The 27,179-nt window shown below is 49.1% G+C and overlaps 1 protein-coding gene across 2 annotated transcripts in view; it reads right to left on the minus strand.

Moving 5' to 3' along the window:
- Nucleotides 1-26,693, minus strand: part of PTP4A3 (protein tyrosine phosphatase 4A3) — a 49,536-nt gene extending 22,843 nt beyond the window's left edge. The window contains exon 1 of one of the 2 annotated variants that reach the window (XM_069854738.1): nt 26,671-26,693. The gene's annotated coding sequence lies outside the window, so the exon portion shown is untranslated. Of the gene's footprint in view, nt 1-21,897; nt 22,373-26,670 lie in introns of those variants that run through there. The other variant, XM_069854735.1, reaches the window with a different exon arrangement.
- Between the last annotated feature and the right edge of the window lie 486 nt (nt 26,694-27,179).

Here is a 27,179-nt window from a genome sequence, read left to right on the forward strand (position 1 = left end):
TCCCCATGCCAGCAGGGAAAGCAAGGAGAGGGCTGTGCAGCAGAGCCCAGCTGGCTCTGATGGACTGAGTCCAGGTGATTTTGGAGACTATTGAAGGAGAAGGGCCATGTCCTCAAGGGAACAGCAGGAAGAGGAGGAAACCCATCCCATGTACAAGTGTTGCTGTTGAACATCATGTGAACCCTGCCACGTATCGGGATGCCACATCCCACACAAACAGAACACCCAGGAAAAGTAAATCCAGCAGTAGAACACTGCAACATCAAATCACCTTTCCAGATTGATACTGCTTTTGGGACAACACGGAGGTTAAGTCCTCATCCCATAGCACTTTTTGGGCTGGAAGTGCCCACAGTCAGCAAGGCCACCATGCTGCTTGTCCCCTTAGACACCCGAAGATTTACAAGAGAGTGTCAGACTGCTCAAGAAAAGCCCAGGAATGCTTACTCATGGGCAGCTTTAGCTTTGACTTGCTTTCATCCAGATATTTGCATGAAACTGGTGCTCCCTTTAGGGAAATGCAAATTCCCTGCAGACAGTGAAGCGTTTGAAAACACTGGCTGCTCAGATGCGCTGGGCAGGGAAGCAATACTTTTATTACCTGAAAATTAAATAAAAGCTAAGATGTAAAGCTTTCCCACCCTGCTCAGCAGGAAAACTTCCCCAGTTCCTACGGCCGGATCCAGCAGGGATGGGACAGGCAGTACGCAGCATTTCATCCGTGCTCTGTACATCCTCCCCAGCCCCAGGGGTAAGGTTTAATGGCATGGAGACACGCAAGCTGCTCCAGCTCTGCTTGGCTCCTGGATGGTTTCAGAGGCATTCTGACACCCTGGCGTGGGTTGCACTTCCTGGCCACCCTTGCTGTGCTGGAGCAGGCTCTGATCAAGCTGAATGCAAATGAGCTTCCCTAGGTAAATTAAGCTGCAACCTCAATTTCAACCTTTATGATGGAGCCAACTGCCCGCTAGTGATGACAAAAAATATTTTTGGAGATGCACATACACGTGTTCTGCCTCTCAGAAGTGAGAAAGGCAAAAGCGATGAATGAAAAAGCAACCCCAACAACAAGCAAAATGCCAAAACCACTGTACAGGGGAAAGGCCCTTCATACTGGACCTGAGGGAGAGGCAAACCCAGAAAGCCTTATCTCAGCCAACCCAGTGATGCTCCAACTATCCTGCTGCACTGGGCTCTGAAAAGCCAGTGGAACCAGCCCAGTTTCACCCCAGGACATCGCAGCCATTAGGAAGAAGACAGGGCAGCATTTTCCTAGAGGCACTGGCTGCATGTGCCACAAACAAAATGGGACCATGCCTAAAATCCAGGCTGCCCCATCATCCTTTCTCCCTCCTCTCCCGCTCCGCTGATCTCACTAGGCACCATCGATCCCTTCCTTGGACTCCTTGCTCAGCAGCAGCACTGGGTGCTCCTGCATGTATGGGCTCTGTAGCAGAGCCAAGGGACCTATCCTGGGTGTTCCCTTTCTGCCAGAAAGAGGTCATCAAGAGAGCAGCTTGGACACTTGGGTTAAATACTTGTTTTGATATCCAGCTGGAGTGGTCCCTGCCTTTCAGATCTCAGGGACGTAGAAGAAGGTTTGAGCCTGCGGAGGGAGGCAGACAGCCATTCCCAATCCTGCCAGCCATGTCTGTGCCCTGGGGGTACTTTTTCTCCATCTCTTCTTCATGCTGCTTCCTAAAGAGCCAGTCTGCAGTGAACAGAAAATGCAACACTGAGGAAAGTCTAGGGAGACCTTGCAGAAGTGCAGAAACACTCAATGCTGACTTAGGGCTGGATCAATTCCCCCATTATAAGCTCTTGTGGTGTGGAGAACCAGCTAAAGGACCACATTTCTATTAATATATCTGGCTCCATGCTGAAATCTCTGCTACCTTAGCAGAAAAAACACCCTACAGCGCCCTGCAGGAGCTGTGCCCAGAGTACTCGCTGCAGCCAGCACAAAGGACATTTTGCTGTTTTACAAATGGTTTATATTTGGCTTTGCACATGACAACCAAAAGCAAATCCAGCCCTGGGATGGGCTGTCCCACTGTGGCACTGTCCCACTCTATGGGAGTCCCACTCTATGGGAGCAGAGAGACAGAGCCACCAGAGATGTCCCTCTCCAGCCACAAGGCACACGGCTCAACCGCTTGAGTGCAGTCATCTGTCACCCAGTGTGGCTCAGCCCTGCCAGCACGACAGCACTAAGGCATCAACGATTGTCTTGGTGAAGGCACTTGGGAGCCAGTCTCACCTTGGGGGAATTCTTAAAAAAAAAAAAAAAAACAACCAAGTTTATTTTCACCTGAGACCTCACCTAAACCTGAAGTACTGCATTCAGTTCTGGAGTCCTCAGCACAGGAAGGACATGGGTCTGTTAGAGAGAGTCCAGGAAGCCACAGATATGATCAGAAGCCTGAAGCACCTCTGCTATGAGGACAGGCTGAGAGAGTTGGGGTTGTTCAGCCTGGAGAAGAGAAGGCTCCAGGGAGACTCTATAGCAGCAGCCCAGAACTTAGAGGATACCTAAATGAAAGCTGTGAGGGGTTCTTTATCAGGGAGTGCAGGGATAGGATGAGGTGGAACAGCTTTAAGCTGAAAGAAGAGAGATTTAGACGAGATAGTAGGAAAGAATTTGTTTCCTGCGAGGGTGTTGAGGCACTGGCACAGTTTGCCCAGAGACATCATGGGTGCCCCATCCCTGGAGGTGTTCAATGCCAGGTTGGATGAGGCTTTGAGCAACCTGATCCAGTGGGAGGTTCACCCATGGCAGGGTGTTGGAATTGGATGATCTTTAAGGTCCCTTCCAACTGCAACCATTCCACGGTTCTATCACTGATCTCTTCCCAGCCTGCCTCCCTGCAAACAGGCAGCTGTACAAGAACGGTACTGTGAGCAGCACAGGGACAGGGACGGGCAGCCAAGGGTTTCTAAATGAGCATTTTAATCAAACACCAAAGCACAGTGTGAAACTCCACTGCAAATTCCCAGGCGGGAACTTTCCCAGCATTTTCTTTTATCAGCTGGTCGATAAAACATTTCCCACCTCATTTCCAGCTCTGCAGTAAGCGTCCTTCATCAAACAGATGGAGTACATCCTCTCTCCCACCATTAGCACACCCTGGGCAGGCATTTACCAGATACACATCAGGACTTCCCCTGAACTCTGCCTCTTTGCTGCTTTTATTCCACCGGATACTGGCATCTGAAGGACTTCGAGGACTTTGCCAAGACACTTCCCTGAAGGGTCTGTAAATACTAACCGATTCCTCCGGTAAAGCTTAACCTGCAGCCTCTCTGACTGAGCTTCTGCGTGCCAGCAGGACCGTAGCGAGCTGCATTTGGATGGATAAAGGTGAAGTCTTGACCTAAATGAACTGCAGAGCAAATACGCTCCCAGGAGACAAGTGCAGCATGAGTCTCGCATTGGGGTAGGAATATCACAGAATCATAGAATCATTAAGGCTGGAAAAATCCTCTAAGTTCATCAACTCCAATCATCAGTGCACAACTACATCTTTGAAACCATGTCCCAAAGTGACACGTCTACATGGTTTTTGAACACCTCCAGGAATGAAGACTCCACCAGTTCCTTGGGCAGCCTGTTCCAATTCTTCACCACTCTTTCAGTAAAGAATTTTTTCCTAATATCCAATTGAAACTGCCCCTGTTGCAACTTGAGGCCATTTCCTCCTGTCCTTTCACTTCTTAGCTGGGAGACGAGATCAAGACCGACCTCACTATAACCTCCTTTCAGGTAGTTGCACAGAGCAATAACCTCTCTCCTCAGCCTTCTGTTCTCTGGACTAAACAACTCCAGTTCCCTCAGCTGCTTCTCATAACACTTGTGCTCCAGACCTTTCACCAGCTCTGCTGCCCTTCTGTAGACACACTCCGGCACCTCAATGTCCTTCTGGTATATAAAGGATATGAATCCCTTGAATTATGAGATTTTGGTTAATGCTGAAGATCAACTATGAGCTCACCCACTTCACCAGCACAATCACAGGCAAGATCATCATTGCAGGCACCAGGATCACCAGCTCCTCACCAGCAGCATAACCTGGCCTTTCCTCCCTCACCCAGGTTGCAGCCATAGCCCCAAGGATGAGGACAATTCCCAGCAGCTGGGACTACAGGTACATCCCTTTGATGCCAGGGTGCCATAAAATTCTAGTCCTTGACTCATCCACTTCAATAAAACAAACAAAAGCTCAATGAAATCGCTGCTAACTTTAGCAGATGCCAATTTCAGCAGCTTGCGGGAGGAACTGCTGCCCAGCTGTGTGCATGACACCTCTTCTGCATTTTTATCCCTAGCAGAGCGTCAGGCATATTGTCTGATTTTTTTAACGCTTGAAGACAGTTTTGGGGAATATACAGCCATTTTTAAAGTAGAACAGAACAGAAAATGGTATTTTAAAGGAAAACAGCAAAAAAAAAGTGCCTTATTCTGGATCATCATCTGCAAAATAGCTGCAGCTTAAGACTTGCTAACAAAAGGTGCTAACTGAGGGACATGGTTTAGTGACTGATAGGAATGGTTGGACTCAATGATCTGGTGAGTCTTTTCCAACCTGGTCATTCTATGATTCTATGAAAACCTGCACCCGTAACTGGGACATCCCTATTTCTAACCTCCAATCCACAGCTGTACCATGAAATAGCAAAGCTGGGCCATGGGTTGTGCCATTGGCTCCCACCTGTCCATAGATCTCTACCAGCCTGGGTTTCTTATCTTGGGTGAATGGAATCAGTTTACGTGGCTGTCCTGTACAAAAGATTTTTACACATTTGCCATCACTCATATGGGCTTAAAAGACAGTATTTCCTTCAGCTTTCCTTTTTGGAAGTGTTTTATCATGGTCCTACTACTTTAGCAAAGAACAACAAAGGGACAGACGATACTCAAGAACAGCTCTGGTATCCATGGTAAGATATCTTTATGTGGAATTAACCCAGGTTTAAAATAGCAGATTCTGATTAATAGAATCATTAAGGCTGGAAAAGATCTCTAAGATCATCAAGTCCAACAGTCAGTCTAAGATCACTGTGCCTACTAAACCATGTCCCGAAGTGACATGTCTACACATTTTTTTGAACACCTCAGGGAAGGAGACTCCAAGACTTCACTGGGCAGCCTGTTCCAATGCTTCACCACATTTTTAGTAAAGAAATTTTTTCTAACCAATGTAAACCTTCCCTGGCACAATCTGAGGCCATTTCCTCTTGTCCTACCACTTGTTACTTGGGAGGAAAGACCAGTGACCACCTTGCTACACCCTCCTTTCAGAGAGTTGTAGACAGTGATAAGGTCTCCCCACAGCCTCCTCTTCTCTGGGCTAAACAATCCCAGCTCCCTTAGCCGCTCCTCATAAGACTTGTGCTCCAGACCCTAGTCAAACATTTAGTCTCCATATCATGCCTTTTTCAATGAGTTTATATTCAGGAAGCCATCCCAAATGCTTGCCTCAAAAGCTGTTTGTTTCTGGCTTCTGTCCATTAAATCCAATAAATGGGAGTTTATAAGTTCACAACTTGAGCTGAAGTCAGAAAGTTTTGTCTTTCGTTTTCCAGAATGATTCTCGGCCAGCCTAACTCAAAAAGTAGGTTTGCTTCAAGTTTGCTGTCATTTCAGAGTTCATTTGCAGTTTAAAGTGATGTTCTGCTCCTGCCTGATGTCTCCTGTGCTATCATCCCAACTCAGTGCAAGTGCGTATCAGCACGGCTTGCATCTGTGCTTCCCAATGGACCCAACTTGTTGACCTTGATTGAAAAACGTCCTTGGATTTTTCTTCTCTGCTAGATATTCAAAAGGATTTAAAGCAAGGATTTTGGACCTGGGGCTAGATATTGTGGGCTGTCCTTTGCCTGAGCCATCATCCTTGATGCTAAGCACAGGCAGAGAGTTGGGGCATGCCACCCTGGACTTTTATTTTTATCTCTGAAGTAGACATTTGAGCTTTTCCAAATTGAGCTTTTTCCCCCTGTGCCACGCCAATACAAGAATTCAGGCTTCCTTATTTCACTGAACTTGGTTGTATTTCTGGTCCGTAAAGTCAACAAGAAGAGCAGCCAGTTTTTTGGCTCGCTTGGAAACTTTGCAGTCCAAGAAAATCAGACGAAACATTTGAATACACTCAAGCTTGTTCGTCAACAGTCTGATTTCTTAGGGACCTGACCCTGTCTTCAGGCCGACCGACGCTGCACCGACAGCAATATTTTTGGGTACTGTGTGAAATAACTCCTGCAACGGCTCTGCTGCCAAGTCTTGCAAAAGTTCCCAGGCTGAGGGGCTGCCACTGAATGTAAGAAAGAAGCATCCATCGCAAGGTTCATATGAATTACTGAAGCAACTTGGGTCACTGGGGAAGGGTCAGAAGCATGAAGACATGCATCACATTAAACACATCTCAATAAAACCACGAGGGTACATATATCTTACATTTCACACTAATACAGAAGGGTTGAGGTTGGAAGGAATCACCTCCAACCTCCACAGTTGATGAAGCACTACCATGGGCATCTCACCATTGATGCCTTGGCACCTTCATGGACATCCTGCAGATGAGACAGTCACCACACACACACATCCCCTGGATGGACAGATGGGATTCCTGCTCCTGGCTACTTGGACTACTTGGAATTCTGCTCCTCTCAGAAAATTTAGCATCTAAAGTGTACGCCTAGCACAAAAGGATATAATTTCTTCTCTCTTTGCTCTGCCCAAGGTCACCAAAGGACACAGAGCTACACTGAAGGAATTCTATCCCTTTCTGAAGACACAAATCTCCCTTCTGAGATGCCTCCTCTTATCTGCAAGCAGCATCAAACTCTTCATACAATGCAAAAAGCACCCCTCAACCCCAAAACATGGTCATCGCCCTGAATCCTCCAAGAAGACTTGCCTGTAGAGCACATTTGAGGCGTGGTGCCTAGTCGTGGCCTGGGGACGAGGCATCTGGCTGAGCCCACAAGGTGGAAAGTTCAAGTGGCTGCTGTTTATTTGGCTTTGCAGTCAGCAGTCACCCAGCCTGAACGTAGGCCAAGCACCTTCCCATCGCCGGAAGTGCCGTGGGAGTCTTTAAATAACCACTAGTGGTCAGGGCTTTGGTTTACGGCTTCACAGGATGGAACACCATCCCTTACAACACGTCTACTTCAGCTTTTTCCTGAGTATAAATGGCATCTGCACACCTCCTTACCTCCTAGGTCTTCAAGTTCATACCCATTAGGCCCACTTCCCTTCATGGAAGCTTGCTAGAAGCAGAAAAATATTTCCGAGCGCAGGCATAAAAATACATACAGGCTTTTTGTCCCCTGTTCAAGATGAATCGTACGACCTACAGTCAAAGCTTTACTTTGCATTTACATAAATTAGTGACTCTTTGGAGCTCTCCTCATCCTCCTCTCCCTGCCATTAATGTTCATATTTAAAAACTCATCGTACTTCAACATCCACCTGCAGCCTCTCTTCACCACTATAAGGTGCTTCTTAACTTGCTGCCACCAGGCTGGTGCGTTGCCAGTTCATGGTTAAAACCAAGAATTAAAAATAAAACCTTTCCCCTGGGGAGAGCAGAAAATGCCAAGATCCACCCCCAAAAGGCTTTCTCATGTATTTCCCTGGGCGATTTGAAGCCAGAAACCTTGCCAAGACCTGGGTGGAAAGGGTCACCCAACCTGCTTTACTGATGGAAAGTTCCCAAACGCTGTTTGCTGGGAAGCCTGGCTTGTTTGGGATCTTGGCAGGGCACGCTTGCCAGGACTCTGGGGGATAGAAATGAGGGGTTTTTACCTATAGCTGTCATTAACAAATTAACCTAAAATGACTGCCTCAAGAGGAAGCACTGTAAACACGCAAAATAGCTTTTTACAGTTGGAAAACAAGACCTTGCCCCGACCTCCTCTTGGGCAGATTCACTGGCGCACAGCAAACCAGTATTTTATTTTAAACAGCGCTTGTAAAGTTAAAAAAAAAGCTACTTCCTTAACACTTAAGTCAGGTAAGGACACAGTGGGCTGTTCTGCCTTATAAATAAGTCTGCTCTTGTATACACATGCATTTTAAAATAAGCTTTTGAAATGTAAACACACAGGCTTTTACAAAAAATAATTCAGCCTCACTGAAACCATTTACTCGAGGCTGAGCCAGGCTTCTTTTGCCACTTCAGAGATCTGTGCAGAGGATGCTAATTTAGACCCCTGCCCCCCCCAACCCCTTAGAGACAGATATAACACACTCACAAACATGCAATTCCATTTTCAATTTTTTGCAGCCCTCCTGTCCCTTAAAGGGGACAAGAAAGATGAAAATATGGTATTTTTTCCTAAGGATCATCCCTAGAGAGGCATATTTGCCTTTAGTTGGAAGCATGAGGTTATAGGAAAGAAAGGTCAGGTGGGAAGGGTTCCTTTCAACCCAATGTACGTAAGAACTTTCCATACTGCCTACCTCCTTTGCATCATTGAGATGGGTAATATTTCTACTTGTCCCTGTCCTCCACACAAAAAGAGAGGAGCCAATCATCAGGAAATCTGGACTGCAAAAATAAAATACAGTCTTGGCTTTGGAGGGGCAGGTGCAAGGGGAAGAACTATTTTTGACCCTTATTCTGCCAGATGGGAATTCTGGGACCTCTCTGAGCGAGGCTTGCCTGAGTTTAGGAGATTTATTTGGAGGTGGTGGAGGGTTCTGACTGGTGGTTAATCCTGGTGCTGAGCACTTGGGGCCAGGAGAGCCAACATCAAAGCATTCCTGCATCTTCTGGGGAAACGGGAGAGGTGGCAGACAGCAGCTCTGTCTCCTCCCTACGCAGCTGCTGGGGCAACAGGCGGCACAGACCTGATGCTTATGGCTCTCTATGACCCAGGAAAGCTCTCAAGGTGTCTGAGTAAACTTGTGAGGCTGGATATTCCTGCTTGATTTGTTAGGTTTCCATCCTGCTGCAAGCACAAGCGAAGTAAACCATCAGGAGAGGAGCTAGAAAATAATAGCATTGCAACGGAGACCCATCACTGCCACCAGCCAGAGAAGGTGTTCGTGACTTTCTTCCACGCCAGCTAGACCCAGACAAGCATCCTTCAGGCTTTGCTCTCTGTTCCCTCTCCAGTTAACCAAGAAAGGGCCGTTGCAATGTTTGTGGAGAAAACCAACTTCTCACATCCTCGCCCATCCCTTATACTGATTATGGCAGAAGTATGGAGCAGACATCTCCCTAATTTAAGAGGTATGATAGGATAACTCCCAGCCTTGGTGTGCATACATCAATTACACTGGAAATAGGTTCTTTAGATCTGTTTCTGCTGACACCATTTTTATGCCTTAGAACATTTCCAGTCACTCCTTGGCACCACAGTGTTAACCAAAGTCCTAGCAAAGTGAACAGAACACAGCAACACTGAAGAACCAGAGCTTTAGTAAGATCCTACTGGCTGAAGGAGACAGGCACAAGGAGCACACCCCAATAATGGAGATGGTGGCCCAGGTGGCCAAGAAGGCCAATGACATCTTGGCTTGGATCAGAAACGGTGTGACCAGCAGGGCCAGGGAGGTTATTCTCCCTCTGTACTCGGCACTGGTGAGACCGCTCCTCGAATCCTGTGTTCAGTTCTGGGCCCCTCACCACAAGAAGGATGTTGAGGCTCTGGAGTGAGTCCAGAAAAGAGCAACGAAGCTGGTGAAGGGGCTGGAGAACAGGTCTTATAAGGAGCGGCTGAGAGATCTGGGGTTGTTTAGCCTGGAGAAGAGGAGGCTGAGGGGAGATCTCATTGCTCTCTATAACTACCTGAAAGGAGGTTGTGGAGAGGAGGGTGCTGGCCTCTTCTCCCAAGTGACAGGGGACAGGGCAAGAGGGAATGGCCTCAAGCTCCGCCAGGGGAGGTTTAGATTGGTCATTAGGAAAAAATTCTTCACAGAAAGGGTCATTGGGCACTGGAACAGGCTGCCCAGGGAGGTGGTTGATTCACCTTCCGTGGAGCTGTTTAAGGCACAGGTGGATGAGGTGCTAAGGGGCATGGTTTAGTGTTGGATAGGAATGGCTGGACTCGATGATCCGGTGGGTCTCTTCCAACCTGGTTATTCTATGATTCTATGAATGGAATATGAAATGGTGACTAGTCAGGGAAGCTACAGAATGAGCTCCCAGCAAGCTCATGAGACCAGCGCTTGGTGTTCCTGTGTCCATCCTGGCATGCACAGTAGATGGAAGATCACAGAATGGATTGAGCTGGAAGAGACCTTAAATATCATCTAGTTCCAGCCCCCCTGCCATGGGCAGCAACACTTTCCACTGGATTATGTGCTCAAAGCTTCATCCAGCCTGGTCTTGAACACGTCCAGGGATGGGGCAGACTTCTCTGGGCAACCTGTGCCAGTGGCTCACTGCTCTCACAGTGAAAAATTTCTTCATAATATCTAATCTAACTCTCCCCTAAAGAGAATGGTTCAAAAACCTCTCAAGAGCAGGTTCTGCAGCAATCTAAGAGTTCACTGTTCTCAGAGATGAAAAAACCACAAAGGATTTAGCAGGACCTGATATCTCAGAAAGGGTAGCTAAGGTAACTTTGTCAAAGGCTGGCATTCAAGACTTCACCATCCAAGGAACCAAACAGACCCAGGCAGACTGCCCTGGGGAACTTCTGCATATACTGCATAAATCTCCAACCTCATTAAGGCTCTGAAGACCACAGAATCCAGCCTCTGACCTTCTCTGAAGCAGAAAATGACAAAACGTTTCCTGTTATTTATAGCAGCTGGAGAGCCTGATGGGAAAACCCCACTTGTGAAACGTGGGCCGCTTGCCATGGTTGCTCTGCATAGAACGGTCAAGTTGCTCCAAATTCCTGCCTGAAGGACTACTCCACCCCGGCAAGACCATGCTGAGAGGCTGCGCAAGAGGAACAGGGTATGGATCTTGCTCTTGTTGGCTCTCCCAGGTCATGTTCTCATGGCACAACTTGAATTCGGCAAGGCTGAGCATCCCAGGAAACTGAGTTTTAGCTATGGGGCTACAGGGACCTGGGCAGCCCTTGAAGAACACCCTTTACCCATATGAGGAGTCACCTAAATGTGACTGACCTTACTTTGGAGGTGCTTGTAAGCCTTTTAAGGAAAGTGAGGAGAGGGTACAGCCCCTCTGCCTGCCTCTACCAGGTGCTACCCACCTCCTCAAAGCATGACGGGACACATGCTGGCACGTTTGTTTGCTGGCAGTCTAATTTCCACCACGCTGGCATGCACCAAAGGCACTTTCCAGCAGGCCTAGTCACGTAGGTGCAGGAAACCTTACAGCCCAAGGCAAGCTCTTCCTGCAATGGGATGGGTTCCGCCATGGACTTGTTGGGCAAGAGCCTCGCAGCACCGTCCCTGCACAAGATGAGCGTTTGCTGTCACACTATCGAGGAGGATTCTCACAGCTTCTGTCTTGGGTCAGTGCCAGCTTGGGTTTTCTGCTTGCTTCCAGGCCGAGGGAAGCAAGCTGTTTGTCACGCGCCGCCGTGAGAGGCTGTGAACGAACTTGCCAGCCACGACAGAAGCAGCCAGTTCTGGAGCTTGTTGGGCTTGGCTGAAATGACAGCCAACGTTTCTTCTCCAGCTGAAACGCTGGGATGGCACCCAGGGCAATGTACCAACCTCTGCAGGGTGACAGAAAGACCTCCAATGCAAAAGCAGCACTTGGCATGAGATCTAGGACCATGCAGGAAGCAGCACAAGTCAGACTCCTGAACTTCACCTTCACCACAAAGTTGCTGCCTCTGCCTAGGCAATGATAAGTAGAATTCGGCTTGAGAACAGAAACCTGGATTTAGAATCATAGAATCATTAAGGTTGGAAAAGACCTCTAAGATCATCCAGTCCAACCATCAACACATCAACGTGCATCCTAAATCATGTCCCAAAGCACCACATACACATGTTTTTTGAACACCTCCAGGGATGATAACTCCACTACTTTTCTGGGCAGCTTCTTCCAATGCTTCGCTATTATTTCAGTACAGAAATTTTTCCTTATGTCCAATCTGAACCTCCCCTGGTGCAATTTGAGGCCATTTCCTCTTGTCCTGTCACTTTTTACCTGGTAGAAGACACCAACACCTACCTTGCTACAACTTCCTTTCAGGCAAACAATCCCAGTTCCCTCAGCCTTTCCTCATAATACTTGTTTTCTAGATCCTTCATATTTAGGGACTTAGCAGTCTTATAGTCAAAGACCATTTCAACTCATCCTAAAGGAGTAACCTACTGCCTGGCTTCTTGGTGGGCTCTTTCCCTGCTTCTCTGACTGCTGCAGCACCACGTTCCCATGGTCACTGTGGGAATCCGAGACCCTTACACACCTCGCCCTCAGTAACAAAACTCCAGTTCAGAGACGTGGCCAAGACCTTAGTGCATCTCTGAAGAGCCCAGCCAGATCTTCTCTCCCACAGAGATCTTGGCCCTTGTGATGGAGAAATTCCTTCTAAATATCCTCAGGCAGTTTGCCTGCAATTTCAATTAATAACACCATATTTTGTCAACAAAGTCAGATCAGCAGCAATTCATAAGACTTCACGCTGGTTAACCTTTTTCCACCAAATAAGCCCAGGGATATTTTTCTCCGTGCCCTTGAGAAATTTTTGTCAGACTCATCCACTTACCAGCTTCCGGTAAGGAAAAGACAAGCAAGGAGCATAACTACTTTCTAATAATCAGGAAAATACTTTATGGCTGTGGCCATGGCTCCCTAGAGCTGGAATCAGAAAAGCAAAGCACCTGCCAAAGCTGTCTGAGAGAGTCCAAGAGGCTCCTAATTAGCCTGTGAGAGAAACGAGGGTAAGTGCAACAGTCCAGCTATTTCTCCCAGATGCAAGGAGATCTTTTGCGGAGAACTTGTAGGTGTTCTTCTTGCTGGAAGCAAAATGTGTAGACTAGGGTTGTGAAGCCCCAGAAGAAGACCCAACAGAAAAGGCACATCAGAGAAAGCCATCCCCGATTTTAGCCTTTTCCATATCCAGGACCCCAGGAGATGACCCAACATCAAACCAGCTCAAGCTTCCCCAGTGCCCATGAGCACATCTCACTATCAGATGGCCCCAGCATTTTGAAACAACAGCAGATGCAAAGAGTGAGGCCAAGAAAATGGACCATCTTAACTTTTGCTGGCAAGGATTTCATGCCTTACAGGAAGATCGTGGAGGGAGATTTTTTGACCTTCCTCCTAGGACATGTGGGATCCATCTTTCACTGTGGGCTGCTGCAGCTCACAGACTTTTCTGCTCTGGGCAGCCCAGAAACCCTCACCAGGCTTCAAAAGGGTTGGAAAAAAGAGATTTGACAGACTCCTGCACTGCCTGGAGTGTCCTGGAAAATGATTTACAAATGCTACAACTGGTTGGCGTGCTCTTCACCCAGACAGAACAAGCATCTGGCAGGACCATTAGTTAAGCGGCATTACTGCCTTGTGTGGAGGGTGTGTCTTGGAGAGCTGAGAGATTTACTGTCCAGATATAAAATGACTGAGCTCTGTCCCTCTGTGACGGAAAGAAAAAGAGTTTCTTCATAAAAGAGCCTGCTTATCACAGTTGGAATTATTTGTACATGAAGAGGAGGCCAGGAGGGCAAAGGCACCCAGGGTGACACGGTGAGGTGACATGGGGCTGGCTCTAGCAGGCACTGCCAGCTGGAAGAGGGTGTCTGGTGCAGTGGAGGAATGGCCGCCCTGAAAAAGGGCAGAGAAAGCTGTGCCTTTTAACAGCAGTTGGGATATTTTCTCCAGCACATTCCTCTCCCTCCAGCAATCTTGTGGGAGTGTGGAAAGATGGGTTGTGAAACCCAATTCCTCCCTGCCGGCAACTCTGTGGGGATGCCAGTGGCCAGAGCAGCCTTGCATGGGGGGTGTACAAGTGTCCATCACATGGCAAATGCTGAGACACTGATAATTAAACAGGGTGGCAAGAGAAAGCCTTTCCCACCATGCATCTCCTCCCTGGCCTGACACGTCTCTGCAGTAGGGTGGACTTGGGCAGAGCTTCTCAGACTGGAGCAAAGGATACAGCACACTCAGCATGATGCAATATTTACCTCTTCTTGAGATATGAGTGAGGTCATGCGTCTACTTTGGGCTGTATTTGCTCAGGGATAGAAAGTTAAATCCTCTGGGCTTCAGAATAAATCCCAGTTCAGAGAAGTAGCTGGAAGAAAAGTCTACTGGGATGCATTGGCTCCTGGGTGGCTCCTCCAGGCCAAGCAGGACCCTGCATGATGTGCAACATCTCCATCTGTCCCACCGATGGGTGGGACACTGGGTTGTATCTAGCAGCCATGAGGACGCTGGTCACGGCCATGCATGCCTGTCAGTGAGGTGCATCCATGTGACATGCTTTCACCTGCCTCTGGTTTCAATTAAAGCTGCTAATAATTTTAGCAAGAAAACCCTGAACCAAGCTCATCCTGCAGCAGGCTTGCTAATGCCAGCCAGATGTGTTCTTTATGGCAGATGTCACGGTGGCCACAACTGTGCAGGTGGCTTTGCCAGGTGGAACTAAGAAAAATAATAAAGTTATAGCTCACTGCCATCAAATCAAGTCCTCCCAGTTCAGGAGAGCTGAACTGTGCTGGCCCGGGATGCTTCGCGGACTGGGCTTGGGTGAGGGCCCAGGGCTGTAATGGTTTTATTTCGGGCATGGAATAAACTTTGGCTCCTATTGTATTTGTGTTTGCCAGAAAGATGATTGGTCTGGTTGGATTAAAGCTGGTGGTAATTACATGCCAATGCCTCCTTTGTAGCGAGGAGGAGCAAAACGGGAAACAAAAACCACGTGTGCATCCCTCCACTCACCGCTTCATGCAGAGATGGCCCCTCACCCTCCCACAAGCAGGAATCCGGCTCGTGCCCACCATTAGCACCTTAGAAAGTTATTGACAATGTAGTCCAAAAAGGAGGAGAGATGTGGAAATTGCTCCTGGTGTCAAAACACGTTTCATAAGCAACCAGCCATATCCTCTGAAGGACGCTCTCTGCTTTGCCCAGCCATCAACCCAGTGAGCAGCCTTCCCCGCTTCCTTAAACACATCCGCAAAATCCAAAACAGATGCTCCAAAATGCCTGTTTGAAGACGTTCCCTTTCATCTGGTAATTGCTGCTTCCGAGGGAGAATATCTTAGCTGATCCTCAAGTTTCTTTAACGATCCAGACACCCGTTTTTGGGGCTTTAAAGTATCTTTGGTGTCTGAGCCACCTTGCTGCTCTTCAGCCTCTGCCTCCTTGCCAGCATTTGCACCCCTGGGGCTGGTCTACAGCCACCCACTTGCCACCAGACGCATTCAAGCCCACTGCAAGAGTTGCTATGACACCTCCAAACTGGGCATGGCTGCTTCCCCCACATCAGCCACACACGGGGCGTGCAAAAAGGAGGCGCAAAAAGGCAAAACTAAGATGTTATTTGTAATAAGGGTAGTGATAACATCTTCATGTAGAACTACAGCAGGAAGAAATTCCCCTCTCCAGTGGCTACAGTTATGCGCTCCCCAGTTTTAACTTACACAAGCCTGAATTTAATTGAGGTACATTTGCAGTGAGGATTTCCTCTCATCCTCTTCAGCCACAGCATTTCTAGCTTTGACAAATAAACAGCCAGTCCTCAAACCTCAGGATCTTTATTGCTTGTGGTTCCTTCCCCTTTGTTTCTAAGAAATGAATAATAGGAGCAGAAGGTTGCAAAACACACTTTAAATACAGCGAGAAATCAAATAAACACAGAGAGAGGGATGAGAAAAACTGACTGCAGGGAGAAAATGCCCAGCTGCACCCACCATGAGTGCTGGAAGTGTTGGATGCTGATTTAGATGGTGAGAAAACACAACGCAAAAAGCAAAACCAGTGATACCACGGACGAGCGCATGATGTGATGCACTCCCGCACTGGAGCTGCAGCTGCGAAGAAGCCCACAGGCTGCTCAGAAAAGACTCAGGGTGGAAAGTTAATGCTCAATGTGATGTACTAAACAACCATGGCCTGGAGAAGAGGAGCTCGGGGTCAAAAATCACTTAATATGGAAAGATGCAATAGGGCCTGCTGGTTTCTTCACAGGATCTGCCGCTGATTTTTAGTGCCAGATTAGCAACACTCTCCCTGACAGAAGAGATGAGTGTTAAGGGGAATTGTGTTATATCAGCCAAGTAGCTTTGCTGAGAACAGTGAGAGATGAGAATAATCCTGCTAATAACTGCAGAGTGTTGCTCCTCCTCGATGATGCCAATTTATGCACTGTTTAATAAGGCATGGCATGACAGTAGGAATATAAAATCCTGCCTCAAGTGGACATGCACTGATGCAGTTTAGATTAGGCAGGATGAAAAAAAATAAACAAAAATAGGTTCCTAACTAAAGGAAAACTTGGAGGAAGTAAGGAGCTGGTGAGTGAAGAAATCTGGAGCATCTTTCTTTCAACAGCGGTACCAGCTGAGCTTGGCCTGCCAAGGAGGCAGGGGTCCAGATCAGGACTGGCAAACCAACATCTCAGCATCACCAGGAATAAGCACAGAGCTCACAAAGAAAAGCAAAAAAAGGCAGCTGCACTCAAAGAAAACCCATAGCAAAGATGCTGGATGTGCCAGGGAAGAGAACATGTGGGGGAAATGAGCCCCCAGGCTAAGAAATTAAGACACCTTGTGGGGAAAGCAAACACTTCTCAGCTCTTCCTGTATCTGAACAGACTCTCAGTCCATCACCCTGAGCACAGAGTTTCTTAAGATCTTGTGTACAAAGCCTCCAACACCCTCAGTAGGTTTTACACAAAACGTACTGAATCCCTGATAGTCCAACACACCCCAAAGGGGACCAGTGGTAAGGAGCTGCATGTATATTTTGCTCTGATGAACTTAAGTATTGTAAATCCACTTCAGGCTTTGAGCAAAGTGCCTGGCACAACCACGCACAGGAAACTTCTGCTTCAGAAGACCAGGGCTGAGAGTAGCACGAGATTAGCATGGCTGGGAGTGCAAACGGTTGTGTTGCTACCGGAGGTTGTCAACCAAAAGGAGAGGGGAGGGTGTTACTGAAGGTTGCATTAAGAAAAATAAACCCTCATCCTCCACTAAAATTGCTTTTGCATTGCAAAACAGGAGCACGCTAATGAAATTAGATGACTGCTTCTAATAGGAGAGGATGGTCCAGTTGTCCTTCTGCAGGTTGGGATCAACACTAGTGAGGATGTTGAGAGGTGGCATGGTGGATTTTTCTCTGTTAATGAGAGGATGAGCTGCAGACACGAGTCACCTGGATGCCCTTATATCCTCTCCATCCCTTCTCAACCAGGAGCACTGAGGTTATTTAGGTTGGCAGACCCACAGCACTTGGTACAGCCTGCCAGAGGATAAATACCAGAGCAGGGAAAAGAGCCATCCGAGCCAAAACCCAGTGTGGGTACAAGAACAAGGCCAAATGGGTACGAGTCATCCACAAATAAATTTAAGCTGGAAATGAGAGCAGTTTGTATCCATGTGAGCAGCAAGGCTCCAGCAGCGGCTTTCCCGGAGGACTTGCCAGGGTCAAACGGCTCATTAGTTTTAAGAAGGAAACCGGCAGGGGTTTGCGTCGTGGCTGCCTGTAACTGCGGGGAGGAACCAGCCTCCAGACCAGCCAAAAAAATCAGTGGTGGCCCTGGGGCTGGCTTTAGCATGACACAGGTTTTCTGCCACAGTCTGCATCCTGCCCAGTGGCTGTACCTGCCCTGGTGAGGTACAGAGGGATGCCAGCTGCACCTGCTTGTTCTCAGGGAGTGGGAAGCTGCACAGGGAGGAAAACCAAAAAGCACAGCTCCATTTTTCCAGCTGACAGGAGCTTAAACACCAGCTGGGATTTGGGCTCAGGTCCCTCTGTGAAATTCAGCCTGACTCATCTTAAGACAGCAGCTCTATTCCACAAGCAACCTATAAGCATTTTGGTAATAGCAGGGGGAATCAGACCTGCTTGTCAAGTCTGCTGCTGTTTGTCCAAATGCTGCATACTGGAGGGAAGCTTGAAGAACAAGTACCCTTTTTATAGCGTGTTGTATGCTGGCAGCCAGCCTGCAAATTAGAAGGAATTCAGAGAGGAGCAACAACAACAACAACAAAAGCCTAAGGGGCTGGAGGGATTAGTTCTGGAGGAAAAAAAACAACCAACCTCAAGAGAACCAAGTGTGTGGTCCGGTGGATGTGACTTTGGGCTGGGACTGCACTCATTGCTGTCTCATCCATGGAAAACCTCCCTGTGCCACTTGCAGGTTTCTCAACCTGCCCTTAAGAAGAAAGATGTGTTTTCTCCCACCTCAGGAGACAGCTCCATCCTGTCCACACACAAAAAAGTATTTAAAAAATTACATGATAGAAAGTGAATTAAGACGCTTCTACAGCAAAGGACAGCCATGAACAGGATTGGTTTGAGGTGGGAGCAGCTGAGCCACAGCAACAGAGTGATCAGGGAAGAAACCACCACTGGAATGGGGTTTCACGGGTGGATTTACTCCAAACCAGCTCAATTCATCCCCAGTCCCTTTGAATGTGTGCACAGAGATGCAAGCTCCCTGCCTGGATGCAGCCCTGCTATCAGCATCCCTATCGTTCGGGACACAGAGGGCCAGGAGGTGACCTGGATCATGGGTTTAGTCCCTAGCCTTCAGCCCAGTGGCGCTTACACTGGTGACAAGACTCCAGAGAGGAGACTTTGTCAGGAGCCCAGCACTGTCCTTGGAAGGAAAGGCTTGACTGTCCCCACCTCGGGGTATCCAGCCTCACAGGGACATCCCTGTGACCAGCAGGTTACACCCTCTGGGATGCATCACCCCATCACCCTGAGTAGTGCCAGTGCACAAACATCCAAAGCCTTTCAGGGTGAAGCAGGGATGAGATAAATTTTCCTGTTTGTTGACCAAAATCCCTGTTTTTCTGCCCTCCACATAAGCAGAAGTGTAATTTGGCACTGATGGGGTGCAGGAGAGGAGGGGATGCAGAGGCTGGGAAGCTGGGCTGGAGAAGCCTCCCCTTAAATGCTCCCTAACACCACCTTAAAAAATAATGAACAGGGGGCAGAGGAGGTTACTGGTTTGGTATGAGAATTTTCATGAGCATGAGAAAAAAAAAAAAAGAAAAAAACACATTGCTCCAAAGGATTTTTTTTTTTTTTCAAAGCAAGCTTCAGGGGCTCTGGGAGAGCAAAGCTCAGTGCAAAGTTTGTTTTCTGTTGTGCCCATGTTACCAAGCAGAGCCAGCAGAGGAATGCACGGCGAGGGGCGCCCGGCCGGTCTGCATCCCGGGTAAGTGTTGGTGCCAGGTATGAGGCCTCAATGAGGGTCGCTGAGCCCAAGTATTGCCTGCAGCCCAGGGCACAGCTCAGCAACCCAGCTCCCCAGTTTAATGCAAGCTTTGCTTCCAGCAGTGCTCCATTCCAGCCCACCCTGTTGCACACTCAGCTAGTTAATAAGCACTATATATACATTTAAAAAGTGTTTCTAGAGGTTGGAATAATCAAGGCAATTCCCCTGGCGCCTTTCCCCACCATGCCAGCGTGCAGCACAGTAGCCGGCAGCTCCCAAACCCTTCTCTGGAAAAGTTCAAACCCTCAAATACTTGGAATTACTCTTTGAGGGAATTTATTTTAAAGCCGCTTTAACAGCAGCTGGGAATTACCAGGGAGGCACTTTGCTCTGCAATTTCCCAGCTGCTGACCCCGTTCGCATGAAGTGGGTCCCGTGCAGCCGCCCAGCTTGGGAACATGTGCTGATCCAGCACCGCCTGGAGTTGCACCCGAATTTCCCTTCACCCTGGGTTGCAGGAGCTGCACTGAGAGGGATGCTGTGCATGGCAGAAGCAAGAAAATTTAACTCATACATCCAGCAATGAGGGCATGAGCTTGCTTAGCTGGAATGTGGTAGATTTTAAAGACTGTTCCCATGAGGGCTGAAAATTGCACCCAATGGTGTTGCTTCTTCCCTGGAGCAGGAGCTGGCCTGGAAGGCTGTGACCCTCCAAAGAACCAAGCAAACGTCTCAACGTGCTGGTGGCAGTTCGCTTTTTAAGAAGCATTTTGTTCTTAAAAAAAGAATAAAGCAGGAGATATTTAGCAAAATCACCAATGGCAAGTCTGCAGCTAAGTGCCAGCAGGTCTGTGTGTGACAGGTCCTGCTTGAACACTGCAAGATACCATCATGGTTGACCCTCTTGAAAAAACTCTGTGCCTCCCCTGCTCACTCTGTTGGCCTGAAAAGGTTATAGCCCTTCTCCGCAATATTCCTACACAGGGTCACCTCAGCCATCCTGGACTGGCCAACTCAGGGAGTTTAGTGATAGAATGAGGAGGTTTAAGCTGAAAAAGGTGAGATTTAGAACAGATATTAGGAAGAAATTGTTTCCTGTGAGGGTGGTGAGGCACTGGACAAGGCTGCCCAGAGAAATTGTGGATGCCCCCTCCCTGGAGGAGTTCAAGGCCAAGTTGGATGGGACTTTGAGCAACCTGATCCAGTGGAAGGTGTCCCTGCCCATAGCCTGGGGTTGGAACTGGATGATCATTAGGGTCCTTTCATACTCAAACCATTTTATGATTCTATGAACTCATATAGCAGAGCTGAAGCGGTAGCCCTGGAAGAGATGCAGGCAGGTGGGACGGGTCTGGTTGTGGGTAGAGGCAGACCCATGCCCAATGGCTGCCAGATGCAAACCCACCCATGCCGCACGGCCAGCTGGCAGGTTACCCGGAGCCCTCAAAGCCACAGCTAAGAGTAGGGCTGATAGGCATCAGCCTCTTACATCGAGGCACCTGTGGCCCCGCATGGGCTTTTGCTTCTCTGCTGTCATGGTTGAAAGACAACTGTGGAAAAACACAGCAGAAAGGAGAGGGTTTGAGTGATAGGTTGGAGAAAAGTTGGGGAAGAAAACAACTTGGCAAGGAGGGAAGGGCTGAAGGACACAGGCATTTCCATTTTGGTGTAAAACTCCCAAGGGTGCCACTCTGAGCATTTATTGACCAACTGGCCCATTCTCAACAAGCTGGCCTTGCAAACCACGGTGGGGAGGGATGCTATTTCTGGTCAAGAAGCGCTCAATGGCAATGCTTTAACTCTATAATCGGAGACACACACAGGACTCAAAACACACAGTCAATGACTCCCCTGGAAAGGACTCTGGCTCTGCAGACACCACACCTACGCCGTCCTCCCAACATCGCCACAAAAAAAGCCATGAAGCTGTCTCATGCAATGCTTCAGGGGATAAAAAAAGAGGGGAATAAAAACGTCCAAGTTCAGCCAGGCAGGTACAGTCTGCTTAAAAAAATCAAGGCATCCACCCTGGACTCCAGCAATGCATCAGATACAAAGGACTGAGTTGCTTCTCATAGTATCAGAAGGAAAAATAATCAGTGCCATAATAAAATTTAAAAAAAATAGACGCAGCCAAATCAGGTTCATGAAGGATGAAAGGCAATGGTTTGACTCCAAACCCAGCTGTTCTCCCCAGGCTGAAAGGTTGCATCAATATGATCTTCCCCAGCACAAGTCTGTGCAGGAACTCGTCATTATCCCCCCCACCTTCCTTGCAACACGATAACACGCCACATAGCCCCCAGCTCACAAGTTAAACATCTTATTAACTGCAGTGACGTAAAAGAGGAAATCGCCGAGAACTATCGCAAAGATGAGAAGGGAACACATTTACCATCGATCGGCTACGATACCACTGCAGAGAGATCTGCACATAAAAAAAAACATTCAGCCTCTCCTTTCCCCTCCACCTCTAATCGCTCGATGTCATGGGAAACTAAACCTGACATCCAAACAGCCCACATAAGAGAGATTCACAGTAAAGACATTTTTAAGATTAGAAAAAAACACCAAAGAAAAAAAACTCGTCTTTCAGGAAACCATTTGGATACAGACCCAGTGCAGCTGCAGCCACCCTCCGTGTTGCATTCATTCCTCTCACTTCGGCTTGGAAATCAGGCAGGGTGGGGAAGAAAAGGAGAAAAAAAAAAATCCACCACAAAAGGGGAAAAAAAAAAGAAGTGATATTGCAGCTGATGAGCCGGGAGAGGCTGTTGGCAAAGTGGTCCAGCAATCCTCTGAATTTCAGACGGTCACGTGAGGAGCTTGTCTGCAGCTCCCGCGCAGCCCAGGCTCAGCACTTCGCTGAACTGCACACGCAGCAATTCGTCGTGTCGACATCTCCCACCCTGCTCTCTCCAGTTTTCCAGCCTGAAAGCCTCCAGCAGGTTTTTACCCTGCAAGGTGACCGAGGGCTTCATGCCAAAGCCGCTCCATCCACAAGAGTGGATTTCTGCCATGCAGGGCACAATAAAAATCATCGCTAAGCTGCAAAACCACCCTCCCTTTTAGGTTTTCCAGCTACACCCCAGCCCTGCAGGCAGTGGCATCTTCTCCACTGGGATGTGTACAGTAGCTAGCATCTCACTGCATCATGTGGGGATGGGGGGGGGTCTCATTACTGTGGAAGGGGAGGGTCCCCATCAGTGTGGAGGAGCACCCATAACACACCATACCTGCTCCCGGGGCCACCCTATCCCCAGGCAACCCTGGGCATGCCCAAAACCAGCCCCTAAGCTCCTTGGCAGCTGTGGCTGCATCAGAGAACAGTCGTGAGCCCAGACGCCTCCAGGGCAAGGTGGCAGCTGCCTTTTTTCCTTATTTATTTAATTATTAATATTTTTTGGCTTTAAGTTTCACCTGGGACTTCACTTCACACCCAAGGGATGCTTCAGGCACCTTTCTCCCCCATCCTGCATCATCCCATGGTGCGGCAGCTCCTGGAGACCCACTAGACCCACTGGGACCAAGCGATCGGCAAAGGTCCCACTGCAAAAGACGCGTGGCTGAGCCAGCCTCACCACCCCACCTCCTAAAATCTTTGTGGCACTGAAAATGCTTCTTTTTTTTCCTTCTCTCCTCTGTTTGCACCCATTCATCACATAAATTAGCAAGAGGAATTAAAAGACTTGATGCTCCACATTGCCTCGCCTCCACCACCCAGCCAGGGATGCATTGCACTGCAGTAAAGTCAGGCTGATACAGTGGGACTAAAAAAAGAGTGTGGCTTTTTTTTTTTTTTGTAAAGCCGGATTGCCTTTCACAGTGACTATATTTATAGGTAGAGCAGTTGAAATTTTAAGAGCTCCTTGCCACAGGAATCCAGTCCCGTCTGAAGTTTACAAAGTGGCGTAACATGATAAAAATGAACATCTAATGGACCAAGGGGTGCCGCTTCCCTCCTTTAATTTGGGATAAAATCAGAGGGAGAAAAAAGACATGCAAAACGCGCAGAGGATCCATGCACACCCCTGCCATGTGCTGTGATCCGTGTTTTCCAGATTCAGAGCATAGTGAACACGAGACTTCACATCCACCCCTGTGCTGGCACTTTCCTTTTCTGTCAATGACCAAAACCATAAAAAAGCTTTCACGGGTGTTTATTTTTGCTTCCAGTTTGGCTATCAGCAGCACACACAAAGCCTCCTCTGCACTTTGTTTTATGGTTGAAAACCCCAGCAGGGTTGAACTCCGGAGCAGTAAAACTTGCTCTCCCCATCCGAAGCCGCCCAGGAACACCATCCTCCAACACACTGCAGCAGGCAGTGCCCAGAAACCGTGTGGTCTCAGCCCAAAAGTTCATGATTTTCTTACACAACAGCACGCTACGCTGCTAAAACCCTTACTTTATTTTAATTTATGCTATAAAAGCACATCATGTTACACCCTGTCTGAAGATGATACCGCCCCGCTGAACACATCTGGATGCTGACTTTAATTCCCTACGGTGACATGTGCCTATATAAGCCAAAATCCCAACCATAATTAAAGTTATTGATAGAAGCCAATGTTTACAGTTTGCTATTTGGATATCAAGTGCTGTTGGCTTTCAAGCCGCTGATTTCCATCACTTGCAGCGGATGATTAAGCTGGAAACATGCCTAAATGCCAGGTTTTTTTGATGTTTCTATGGTCAATTCTGCTGTCAAATCAAAGAAATGCACTTTGGAAGCTGATCCCAGCGGATGCTTCTCATCAGGGACTGTCTTGACTGGAAGCCTGCGAGTGATTTTTGAGCTATCAAGACACACATAAAACTAAAATATCTGTAACAAAAGCTTTCTGCTTCTGCAAGCAGAGCTCTCCTTAAGTGGAGCCAATGGGATGAAGGCTTGTGGGGCTCTGGTAACACAACTATTCTCAGCCTTGTGAAAGTTAACAGAAGTATCACTTTCCCAAAGGAATGAATTTCAGGTTGGAGCATTTACCAGAGGTCAAAAGCCTCTTCCTCCACTTGCCCACTGCTACTAGCAGATCCCCAAAAAGCCACTCTGTCGAGGACTGTGCTGCAACAGCCTGGGTAGTTAACCCTGAAGCCTAATGACAACACATAATTAAGTTCCCGATTTATATAAATATTGGTGCAGAATATTGGTTGCTGTACAAAGCTCCCAGCTTTAAATCCACATGAAATGTTTTCAACATACGCTACTAGCAATGATATGACCTGAAAAATAGCAATCATCGTAACAGTGGGATTTAACTCCAGCTCACAACAGGGTAAGGAGATTCATGATATTTAGCATACAAAGAAGTCACCAGCCCCATTTTTCCCATACTACTCTCTCTCCACTCATATCAATAAATACACTTTATTAAGGCTCTGATTTCTTGCCGATCCTCCTCAGCAAGAAGGATGTACATAAAACCCACCCAGGAGCTCAAAACACTCAGTCGCCCCGTTTACATTTCAGCTCCTCAAGCAGAAAGATGAAGCTCTAAATGAATTCACTGGAAATTGGCAGCAGCGCAAACTTGCCAGATTCCAGCTAATTGCTTGGATTAGCAATTCCAGTCGCATGCACAATCCACCTTACCTAGGGCAGCGAAAGGCATTTCATGGAGTGTCCTCGTGCTACGTCACCTGTCTGCCTGTGCACCGGGGTCCACCAGCATCCCAAATCCCCCAAGCCATGGCTAGGGCAGCAAAAACCTTGTTAGCTTAACGGTAATATGCTCAAATATGGCCCAGGAGAGGCTGTCACTGCTGATGCAGTGAGATCAGGTCCTTATATTTGATAGTTTTCTTGCAAAGAGGTAGGAAACATCCATTGGGATGGCAAGACCGGACAGCACGAAGTATGCGCTTCCCCCCCAGGGCCCCTTGCAACACTAAGCTCCGCGTCCGGCCTCGTGAGGGTGGTGAGGCCCCTTGGAGCCTGGAAGTGCTCGTGCCCACCGACTTGTGCTCTGCATCTTGTCTGATGCATGCGCCCATCAGGGAGCTCAGCTGCTTGAAGCTGTCCTGGTGAGGTGGGATACCCCAACATGGCGCACGGCCTCCCCACCGGGGCTACAGCGCCTTGCAGCATCGTGCATGACCCCGGCTTGCAGCAGCAGGGGCATCACTTAGTGGCTGATAGGAATGGTTGGACTCGATGACCCTGGAGGTCCTTTCCAACCTAGCGATTCTGTGATTCTACTGGAGATACCGGACCGTGCACCGCGCACACAGACTCCCCCACTTTCCATGCAGGTACCAGTGCTATTGCCTTGTGCGCTCCACACACAGACACCCCTCTCCTCTCCCTCCATACAGCGGCTCTTGCACGACGTACCCTGCATAAGGACACCCCCCCCAGCCTGCAGCCACCAGGGTTATTGCACTGTGTCCCCCCTCATCCCCCAACTTGCTGATACTGGGGTTATTGCACCATGCACCCCACACACAGCAGCTACTGGGGTGACTATACTGTGCGCCCCGTGCACAGACACTCCCTCCACCAGCAAGTACCAGGGTTAGTGCACCATTCCCACATACTGATACTGGGGTGACTGCACTGTGCACCCCGCAAACGGACCCCTCCCCACTGTGCATCGCACACATGGTCACCCCCTCCCATCTACTTGGGTGACTGCACTGTGCATCCTGCACACAGACCACCCTTTAGCAGCTACCGGGGTGCTTGCACCGTGTACCCCGCATTTGGACACCTCAGCTACTGGGGTGTTTGCACCGTGCACTTGGACACCCCCTCTCAGCTATGGGGGTGCTTGCACCGTGCACCCCACACTCGGACACCTCTTCTCAGCTTCCAGGGTGCTCGTACCGTTCACGTGGACACCCCTTCTCAGTTACTGGGGTGCTTGCACCGTGCACACAGACACCCCGTCTCAGCTGTTGGGGTGCTTGTACCCTGCACGTGGACACCCCCTCTCAGCTATTGGGGTGCTTGCACCGTGCACCCCGCACACAGACCCCCCCAGCAGCTACCGGGGTGCTTGCACCGTGCACCCCGCACACGGACACCCCCTAGTAGCTACTGGGGTGCTTGCACCGTGCACCCCGCACACGGACACCCCCCTAGTAGCTACTGGGGTGCTTGCACCGTGCACCCCGCACACGGACACCCCCCCAGCAGCTACCGGCGGGCTTGCACCTCGGGCACAGACCCCTGCCTACTGCCCCGCACACGACTCCCCCCACACACCCGCCCCCCAGCACCCGGGGGCACCGCACCGCGCGGCACCCGCCGGGCCAGCAGCGTGCAGCGCCCTACCCCGCAACGCCGCGATCGCCCCGTTCGCGGCCTCCCACGCGCCGGGAGCTCCGACACCCGCCCCCCCGCCCCGGCCTGCCCCACGCCAGGCACCGACCGACCGACTGACCTGCTCGCCGGTTCCGGCCGCGCCGCCCCGCTCGGCTCCCGCTCGGCCCCAGCGCCGCCCGCCCGGCCCCGCGCCCGCACATGCAGCCGCCGCCGCCACCGCGCGCCCCGCGCCCGCCCACGCGCGCCGCCGCAGCGTCACGTGGCGCCGCGCAGCCAATGGGGAGGGGAGGAGGTGGGGAGGGGGGCGTGGCCATAAAGGAAGGGGCGTGGCCATGCGGTGAGGGGGCGTGGCCATGGGGAGGGGGGCGTGGCCATTGAAGGGGCGAGGTGAGAGGGAGGAGGAGGATGAAGAGAAGGAGTAAGAAAAGGAGAGAAGGAGGAAGCGGAATAATAATAATAACAAGAACAAGAACAGAAGAAAGAGAAGGAGGAAGAAGAAGGAGGAGGAAGAAGAAGAAATGAAAGAGGAGGAAGAAGATGAGAAGGAGGAGGAAGAAGAAGAAAAGATAAGAAGGAAGAGGAAAAGGAGGAAGAAGAGGAGAAAAGGAAGAGGAGAAAAAGGAAGAA

Source organism: Phaenicophaeus curvirostris, chromosome 3 (genome assembly GCF_032191515.1).
Source record: "Phaenicophaeus curvirostris isolate KB17595 chromosome 3, BPBGC_Pcur_1.0, whole genome shotgun sequence".
Classification (NCBI taxonomy): Eukaryota; Metazoa; Chordata; class Aves; order Cuculiformes; family Cuculidae; genus Phaenicophaeus; species Phaenicophaeus curvirostris.